Source organism: Physella acuta, unplaced genomic scaffold (genome assembly GCF_028476545.2).
Source record: "Physella acuta isolate Inbredline_101_S28 unplaced genomic scaffold, ASM2847654v3 ptg001528l, whole genome shotgun sequence".
Lineage (NCBI taxonomy): Eukaryota > Metazoa > Mollusca > Gastropoda > Physidae > Physella > Physella acuta.
This window is the reverse complement of record NW_026733043.1, coordinates 501,680-511,582: the sequence shown is the minus strand read 5'-3', so window position 1 is coordinate 511,582 and position 9,903 is coordinate 501,680. Positions and strand designations below refer to the sequence as shown.

Genomic DNA, 9,903 nt, shown 5'->3' with positions numbered 1-9,903 from the left:
AGTTCCCATCCCCGTTTTATTTTAATATAAGAATATTCGAGGAAGTTTAGGGGAGAATACTCCCGCTTTATTTTTATGTGTATGCATGCTTGTTTGCTGGATGTGTTTCCTTCCGTATTTTCTCAGTTGCATGCAAACGCTTCTTGAGGTATTTTACTAAATCGTTCTATCTGTAACAGTCATCTGCTACGTGCAGACAGAACATATAAAAAAAATCAAGGAAACAAAAACTCATATCAGCTGCACTTCTTTATTTTCTTCGTGATAACATGTCCGTTTTCTCAACCTTTGGTACTGGTACAGTTAAAAGTTGGCTTACAGCAGTCAGGGTTGTTGCCCTTGTTCTCGAATGTGACAATACAATTTGCAGGAAATTCCATATTTGGACAACTGTAAGGATATATATATATATATATATATATATATATATATATATATATATATATATATATATATATATATATATATATATATATATATATATATATATATATATATATATATATTCACTTTGATATTTTTACTGTAATCATTACCGTAATTATATTGTATATATACCGTAACATACATATACATTTATTTATATTTATAAATGTATGTTTGTGTATATACATAAATACATATTTTTATATATGTAAAAGTAAACTATACTTAACTGAGTATAAAACAGTCAATTGACTACTTTATACGTTAGAATGTACATCGACTAGACAAAAATGTAACTTACCCTGCGCATGTGTAAGCCTCTTTGAGACACTTGCATTTCTTGCAGCCTGCTTCATACCACACGCCCCCCACTTTCACCCCATTAGGACACGGCCCTGTCATGGAGAAACAGAAACGGAAATCAGTTTCTTCTTTTAGGCGATGTGACGAATGCTAGATAAATGAAATATTAAATGAGCCATTGATTTCGGTGTGCTAAAAAAATATTAGAAATAACACATTTGGGGAGTAAGGATAAAACTTCTCTCTTTTTTATGACTTATGAAAGAGGAGAGTATTCGGATCCCGGGCTAGAGAAAGTTTAACGTCCCTGAGTGCACTCAACGTCCCTGAGTCCACTCAGCTCTGATGGGTACCTGACTCATGTTACGGAAACTAAGGTGGGCTTGGCATAGTGCTGACCACTCTATCCCACTGTTTGATAACGTCACTGAACAGGTAACATTACATTACCTGCTCTACATGTCTTGGGCAGAAACGGGAATAGGCAATTCTTTGTGTAGTTACTTTTATTTTCAAAGGGGTAAGCCAAATTCGTTTTTTTCCCGCAATTATCTTTTAGAATTAAATTTAAATATAACTGTCTCTAGTGTATGAAAGAAAGCATTTTTTAAAATTGTATCGAATGCCAGTCTTTTATGTAAACCAAAAGTACCCAGGGGCGTAGCGAGGGGGGGGGGGGGCGGGGGGTGCGGACCGCACCGGGTGACACCATTTAGGGGGGTGACACCAAGGCAAAAAATAGCAAGTTATATAGAGAAAAACTTGAGGGGGGTGCAAATCGAAAACTTGAGGGAGGGGGTGGGGTGCAAATCAAAAGTTTGAGGGGGGGGGGGGTGCAAATCGAAAGTTTGAGGGGGGGGGGTTCAAATCGAAAATTTGAAAGTTTGTCCCCGGGAAGGGTCGCTACGCCTCCTGGAGGGGGGGGGGTAGACACCATTAAGTGCCGCACCGGGTGACACCCGACCTCGCTACGCCACTGAAAGTACCATCGTTTAATTTTAACAAAATGTCCACCGTTAAATAAATTTTACTACAAAGTGTCATAAAATTCAGTTATTTTATATATAACAAAATATCTGTGACACCCGACCTCGCTACGCCACTGAAAGTACCATCGTTTAATTTTAACAAAATGTCCACCGTTAAATAAATTTTACTACAAAGTGTCATAAAATTCAGTTATTTTATATATAACAAAATATCTGTCCAAATAATAGTGTTCGTCTATTATTTAAAAGCTAACATCTATTAGTTTAAGAAACGAAACAATGTCTGTGGTGAATATTTATATTATGTATTAAAGTCTGTAATTTTTAACATTAGAACTAGGACTGTAAAAGAGACATAAAAAAAAAGAAAAATCTGAAAGCAAGTTAGAAACCCCATCTGATAATAATTATCATTAAAAAAGTTTTAAAAAACCCACGTTTTCTGATTGAACTAAAAAGTAGAAAATAAATGCTATACATCACAATAATGCAAGCGATCACTCTACTATAAGCGATGAAAAGCGTGGGGCGCCGAAGTAAAAGTTTTTTATCGGTCATTGTTAATATAAGATGTAAAAGTTAAATTACTATTGATTAGATAATACTATTGACTTTTATTAGGGAGCTTGTAGAGAGTCAACAGTATTAGAAACTGTAAGAAAATCACGGCGCCCCACGTTTTTCATCGCTTATAGTAGAGTGATCGCTTGCATTATTGTGATGTATAGCATTTATTTTCTACTTTTTAGTTCAATCAGAAAACGTGGGTTTTTAAAAACATTTTTATAATGATAATTATTTTCTACTTTTTATTCTTTGTCTGTTTGTTTGCATTCAAATCTTGCTATCGATTTTATCTTCTCGCATTCACTTTTTTTGGGTAAACGAAGACAACTCGTAAAAAACACGTGCCTTTTCCAAACGACGTTTCTTCTGTGTTGCCGTTTCTTTCACCGTTGTTTGTACACAAACACCGCGTGACCACTAATCAGTAAGCCAAAATAGGGAGAGTACCGAACCTTGTTTTCATCAAATTACAATTACTGGGTTATGTCCCTTTTTCCCCACGTTTTTTGTACAAATATATAGCTGTCTAAAATGATCAATAAAATGTTTTCATGGATCAATTTAGTAATAATAACAATTGAATATTCTTTTGTCATCGGAAACAAAGCTTCCCTAAAAATTTCAGCGCGCTAGCTAACTGGGAAGTGCCCGAAATTTCGATCGCAAGATTTGATTGGAAAAAAAGACGCGAAAGCAAGTTAAAGAAAACGTGGGAAGAAAAAAAAAACTTACCCTTGACGTAGGTAATTTGGGCCACGGTCAGTGTGACGCATACGACGGATAGAAGACAGACGAGAACTAGAGTTTTCATGTTGGTAGAATACTTGAATCTGGTAGCTACAACAAACTCTGGTGTCGAGTCCGAGTAAACACCAGTTATATACTTAAAACAGCGTTCTACAACATCTGGTAGTATCGAGTTTCGTTATTCAAATTATGAGGAATGTTATCGTTTCAAGTGAAAAACAACATGTGCAAAAATAATTTCCAGACAAAAAGAATATTTAAATATTTTTTTCTTTTGAAACTGCATATAGACTTGGGTAATTTGAATACAATTGTAATTTATAGACGTCATCTCATTATTGATGTTACAAAGAACGGGTCTCCTTGAAGTGTATATCTGCTGTTATCGAGTTTGCTTTTGTGTGGGTGTTTCTCCGTCTGCCATGAAACCGGGGGCGGGAGGGGGGGGGGGGGAATAGTGGGTTGTGGGGGGGGGGGGCATTTAACAAAGTAGCTGTAGGACGGGTCAGTATCAATATTGTAGCTGTGAGGGGAAAGTCGGCACAGCTATACAGGCAGCACTATAGTTATTATAGAGACATGACTATAGATATTATAGAGACAATACTATAGATAGTATAGAGATAACACTATAAATAGTATAGAGATAATACTATAGATATTATAGAGACAACACTATAGATATTATAGAGATAACACTATAGCTGTGATAGAGACAACACTATAGCTGTGATAGAGACAACACTATAGCTGTGATAGAGACAACACTATAGCTGTGATAGAGACAACACTATAGCTGTGATAGAGACAACACTATAGCTGTGATAGAGACAACACTATAGCTGTGATAGAGACAACACTATAGCTGTGATAGAGACAACACTATAGCTGTGATAGAGACAACACTATAGCTGTGATAGAGACAACACTATAGCTGTGATAGAGACAACACTATAGCTGTGATAGAGACAACACTATAGCTGTGATAGAGACATTGTGTAAGGAACAGCCAGCAATATAGCTAGAAGAAGGACAGTAAGACAGTCAGCAATATAGCTAGAAGAAGGACAGTAAGACAGTCAGCAATATAGCTAGAAGAAGGACAGTAAGACAGTCAGCAATATAGCTAGAAGAAGGACAGTAAGACAGTCAGCAATATAGCTAGAAGAAGGACAGTAAGACAGTCAGCAATATAGCTAGAAGAAGGACAGTAAGACAGTCAGCAATATAGCTAGAAGAAGGACAGTAAGACAGTCAGCAATATAGCTAGAAGAAGGACAGTAAGACAGTCAGCAATATAGCTAGAAGAAGGACAGTAAGACAGTCAGCAATATAGCTAGAAGAAGGACAGTAAGACAGTCAGCAATATAGCTAGAAGAAGGACAGTAAGACAGTCAGCAATATAGCTGTGAGCTGAGACTGAGCCATGGGACACTATAACCTTGGGGAGAAACATTCATATATTATTTCTTATATTTATTTATTTAAAATAGAGCTTTTTAAAATAGTCTGCTTACATTTCAAATTTTACTTTCAAATTATCATCGACATCGTTCTATATGCAACAGTTTTCATTAATTTTTGACATATTTGATTAGCAAAATCACCTCTATATTTAGGTATGAACATTTTAAAACATGATTATTGTGAGTCAGCCTCTCAAAACTGTAGGACGCTCCGCATTGAAACTGTTTAGTCATACACCCGTCTAAATACTCACCGGATTACTTCGCTCAAATTATAACTATAAAATATTAAAATATTTAGTTTCATTTTTTTTATCCTTGTGATAATTTGTCCAAAATACTGTGTCCTAGAAATATTATCCTGTTGCAATTTGAACTGGAGATATTTCTTAGTTGGTTATTTTGTCCAAAGTATCAGACCACATACAAAATGTCCTTCAAGGATTGACCATGCACCCTCGCCAGATTGTCGAGGTCGAAACTAAAGTTAAGAGTTTTAAAGCAGATTGCTTAATTAACGGGTAGGTTCCGGAAAAAAAACATGGAAAAAAACCCCACTTCTTAATTAGTAAGTCATTTTAAATATATGTGTGTGTATCTAAGTGGGGGGGGGGGTATTTAAGGGAAAATATTTGCATGCATCTGGGACGCTTCTGAAAATATGGTTGCAATGGCATGCGGCGGCCATTTTGTGAAAAAACCACACTTTTATACATGTCTCAAGATTAATATATTGATCGTAGATAGTTCTTTTACTAACTCTGATAGAGTCAGCTGGCTAATTTTGTAATAGAAAAAACTCAGGTAAAGGCACATATGAAATATGCTTCTCCTGCCCAATGGATAGCAAGGTCTAAAAAGGAATTTTTACATTTTTTATTATAACTATAAGATCGTTTTTAAATATTATTGTGTGTGTTTCTTTAAGTTTCGCCGTTCCAGTTAACAAACTAAACCATTTCATTCAGACATACAAAAAAACATTCACAAGGAAATTTGAAATTCTTTAATTACTGATATGAAAAACTGAACATGTTTTGCTGCTAGCTGGAGAGTCACGAACATAAGGAGGTCAGTCTAGGATAGATTTAGCCATACGTTGGTCAGTCAATGATATATTTAGCTATAAGTTGTTCAGTCATGGATAGATTTAGCCATAAGTTGATCATTCAAGGATAGATTTAGCCATACGTTTTTCAGTGAAGGATAAATTTAGCTATAAGTTGGTCAGTCAAGGAGTGGTTTAGCCATTTGGTGGACGGTCAAAAACAGATTTTGCCATAAGGTGGTGAGTCACGTAGAGATTTAGCCGCTAGCTGGTCAGTCAAGGACAGGCTTAGCCGCTAGTTGTGGTGTTAGTGCATTTAAGAATAGGTGTACAGCACTCTGGGAAGAGGAGTGTGTTGTTGTAAGACGCTTTACAGTTCTTGGGTATCTTGGGTACTGGGCAACTGGAAGGAAATAACACGAGTTAAACTATATATATATATATATATATATATATATATATATATATATATATATATATATATATATATATATATATATATAAATGAATGAATGAATGAATGAATGAATGAATGAATGAATGAATGAATGAATGAATGAATGAATGAATGAATGAATGAATGAATGAATGAATGAATGAATGAACGAATGAACGAATGAATGAATGAATGAATGAATGAATGAATGAATGAATGAATGAATGAATGAATGAATGAATGAATGAATGAATGAATGAATGAATGAATGAATGAATGAATGAATGAATGAATGAATGAATGAATGAATGAATGAATGAATGAATGAATGAATGAATGAATGAATGAATGAATGAATGAATGAATGAATGAATGAATGAATGAATGAATGAATGAATGAATGAATGAATGAATGAATGAATGAATGAATGAATGAATGAATGAATGAATGAATGAATGAATGAATGAATGAATGAATGAATGAATGAATGAATGAATGAATGAATGAATGAATGAATGAATGAATGAATGAATGAATGAATGAATGAATGAATGAATGAATGAATGAATGAATGAATGAATGAATGAATGAATGAATGAATGAATGAATGAATGAATGAATGAATGAATGAATGAATGAATGAATGAATGAATGAATGAATGAATGAATGAATGAATGAATGAATGAATGAATGAATGAAGAAATAAAGAAATAAAGAAATAAAGAAATAAAGAAATAAAGAAATAAAGAAATAAAGAAATAAAGAAATAAAGAAATAAAGAAATAAAGAATTAAGAAATAAAGAAATAAAGAAATAAAGAAATAAAGAAATAAAGAAATAAAGAAATAAAGAAATAAAGAAATAAAGAAAATAAAGAAATAAAGAAATAAAGAAATACATCAATTAAAAAAATAAAAAGTAAAAAAGAAATAAAGACTTACGTGGTACATGTGTAGCCCTTATCGCCACAGACACACTTCTCACACCACGGGTTGTACCAGACGGCCCCAGGTTTCCTGGCCTGTGGGCATTCACCTGTCAGGTACATATTTACATTTTTAAATAGAGAAACCTTGTACAATAGTCTGTGATCATATTGGTGGGCTGGTTAAACGGTAAAGCTAGAGACCACTTCAGGTTGTATCTCAGTGAGTTGTCTACTCTTCTACTTGGTCTAAGGAGTTCTTAAATAAAACATAACTTAAAGGATCAAATGTAAGAGTAATACAATTTCACAAGCTCGACTTAAATCAGCCGAGGATATTTCATGGATGAGCAGACACTAAATTTAGAACCCTCTCACCAGTTACCGTTGTAGAAACAGATACACTCTACTTCATCTGCCAAAATGATCACTATACCATCATTCGCAACCAAAATATTACAAGCAAAAATAAATATATTTCCATGCGGTTTAACCCTGATGTTGTAGTTATTAAAACCTGTTTTAACTTAAGGAAAGAATTTACAATCATGATCTACATAGAATGAAAAAAAAATTAAAAAAAGTAAATGATTAGAAAATTAAATTAAATTGATATTTATATGTTTATATTTTATATGCAATCTAAAACAATAGCGTTAGAGTTAATTAGCACTTCCGTTAGACGGCTTGGTAGACTGATAGAGAGTATTGCTGCTAGCCCGAAGGTCTGTTCGGATCTCGCTTAGGATCTTTGAGTGTAAGACGTCCCTGAGTCCATTCAGCTCTGATGAGTACTTGACTTACGTTGGGGAAAGTAAAGGTGGCTGGGCATAGTGCTGACTACACTATCCCTTCATATGCCGAGCTCAACAAACATTTGAACTCTATCAGTCCAATGGATCGCTAGGTCTACTGAAGAACTTTACTTACTTTACTATTCAGCTTGCTTAAAAGTAAACATCCATAGAGCTTTTCCTAAAACAAAATACTTTCATGTTTGCTTGTAACTTAAAATTTTAAAATTATGAAGATTACCTGGTATGAACCAATTTCCGGCCATAGACATGCAGACATAGGCCAAACAAACGAGAGTGAAGGGAAATACTTTGTTCATTTTCAGACAATGCTGTAGACCTCTTTGTTCACGAAAAAATGTTGCAGCTTCTGATAGATAGACCGTTAGTTTTTTCAAGTTTATATACAGTGAATAGCTATTTTAAGAAAAGTATAATGAGCGACTATGGCTTTATCAACAGCTTTTGATGTTTTCAATTAATGGAAATTGTGACATATGTTGGTAATAGAATTTTTACATATATGATTCAGTCAGCTCTGAACAAAGAAAACGTTAGCAATTGCTAATGTAATATTTTCGCTCTTGAAAGTTTAACATATACGGCGTGTCGTCAGAGTTTTTTTACATAACAATGTTGGAATATTTGAGTTGTCTCCTATACAATATGTTGGGAGAATCGAGTTGTCTCCTATAGAATATGTTGGGAGAATCGAGTTGTCTCCTATACAAGAATATGTTGGGAGAATCGAGTTGTCTCCTATACAATATGTTGGGAGATTCGAGTTGTCTCCTATACAATATGTTGGGAGATTCGAGTTGTCTCCTGCACAACATGTTGGGAGATTTATGCTCTCATGTACAATATGTTAGGAAATTCAAGCTCTCTACTGCACAATATATTGAGAGAGTCTCCTGTATGTAGAGCTGTTAGGGTGTCAACTTTCGCTGGTTGTAAAGTCTCAATAGAGTTGATATGGTAGTTTTTTTAGCTTTTTTCACAACTTTTCAATCGAGGGTTTTACTACTACTTTTTGCCAGGAGTGGTAACGTCTCTATGCAACAACATTAGTTACGTCTTCGTGTTGGGGCTTTGTTACGTCTCTGTGCAAGTTCTTCAATGGGCTTGCATACGTCCCTGAGTAAGGGGCTTAGTTACGTCCCTGTTAAGTATCAGCCATGCGTTTGTTCAAGGATTTTAGCAACTTGTTTGTGCAAGTGGTTTAGTTCTGTCTCTGCACGGGACCAATAACTTTTAATGTCGATAAGGATGGGCTTCAGCGTCAAGGGCACTCATGTCGTGAATAGGAGAACTGAAGTAGTGGGTCTTGTGTGACAGCTGCAATAGGCTGAGCTGAAGTAGTGAGCCTGTCTAACTTGACGAGATGATGAATAAAATGTAAATGATATCTAACATTTCTCAATGAGGCCTGTTGATGCGTTCTCGCCCACACTAACCAACAAAGGCACACAGGTGTGCGGTAGTTGCTAGCATTATAAAAAAAATTGAAAAAAGTCTCGAAACATAATGAAATCGAGACAACGGAAATACACATACATACACCTATACATATACGTGTACATAATTCATAATCGTGTATGTGTACGTATGCATATACATACACAGTTGTACGTTCATCCTTATTTTTCCTTTTTGTTCTTTACGAAACATAGTCCTCTGTCCAAGCCTACTCCCCACCGTCTCCTGTCACTCTTTTAAGCTGTTCCCAATTCCTTCCTACCCTTTCAGCCTCCTCCAGCACGTTACGTCGCCATGTCTTCCAGGGTCGACCTCTAGGTCGCCATCTCTTCCTGGGTCGACCCCTACGTCGCCAAGTATTCCTGGGTCGACCCCTACGTCGCCAAGTATTCCTGGGTCGACCCCTGGGTCGCTTGCCTTGGGGGTTCATCTCCAGGATATGTCTGGCACTACTGCTAGCGTCCCAAAAATGTGCCCAAGCCATCGACATATCCTCTCCATGATTTGCCTTTCTATTGTTCATGTCCACACATCTCCCATAGTATATAGTTTTCTACCTTATCTTGCCATATTTTAAAAAATATCCTCCTTAACAAACTATTATTAAAAGTCAGGATTTTGTTGGCAAATGCCAGACCTATTCTGCGTCTGTCCCCCCCCCCCCCCCCGACACACGTATTTGTACGTTGAGTCATACAAAATATGTCATCTACGCGACACA

The 9,903-nt window shown here is 35.5% G+C and overlaps 2 long non-coding RNA genes across 2 annotated transcripts; both read right to left on the bottom strand.

The window, feature by feature from the left end:
* Nucleotides 1-234: 234 nt before the first annotated feature.
* Nucleotides 235-3,191, bottom strand: LOC131928621 (uncharacterized). The gene is made up of 3 exons (XR_009383815.1): nucleotides 3,018-3,191; nucleotides 728-821; nucleotides 235-390 (listed from the first exon to the last, which is right to left on the bottom strand). It is a non-coding gene; the product is annotated as an uncharacterized LOC131928621 (long non-coding RNA).
* A 2,298-nt stretch (nucleotides 3,192-5,489) lies between these two features.
* Nucleotides 5,490-8,114, bottom strand: LOC131928656 (uncharacterized). Its single transcript, XR_009383819.1, has 3 exons — nucleotides 7,945-8,114; nucleotides 6,926-7,019; nucleotides 5,490-5,949 (listed from the first exon to the last, which is right to left on the bottom strand). It is a non-coding gene; the product is annotated as an uncharacterized LOC131928656 (long non-coding RNA).
* Between the last annotated feature and the right edge of the window lie 1,789 nt (nucleotides 8,115-9,903).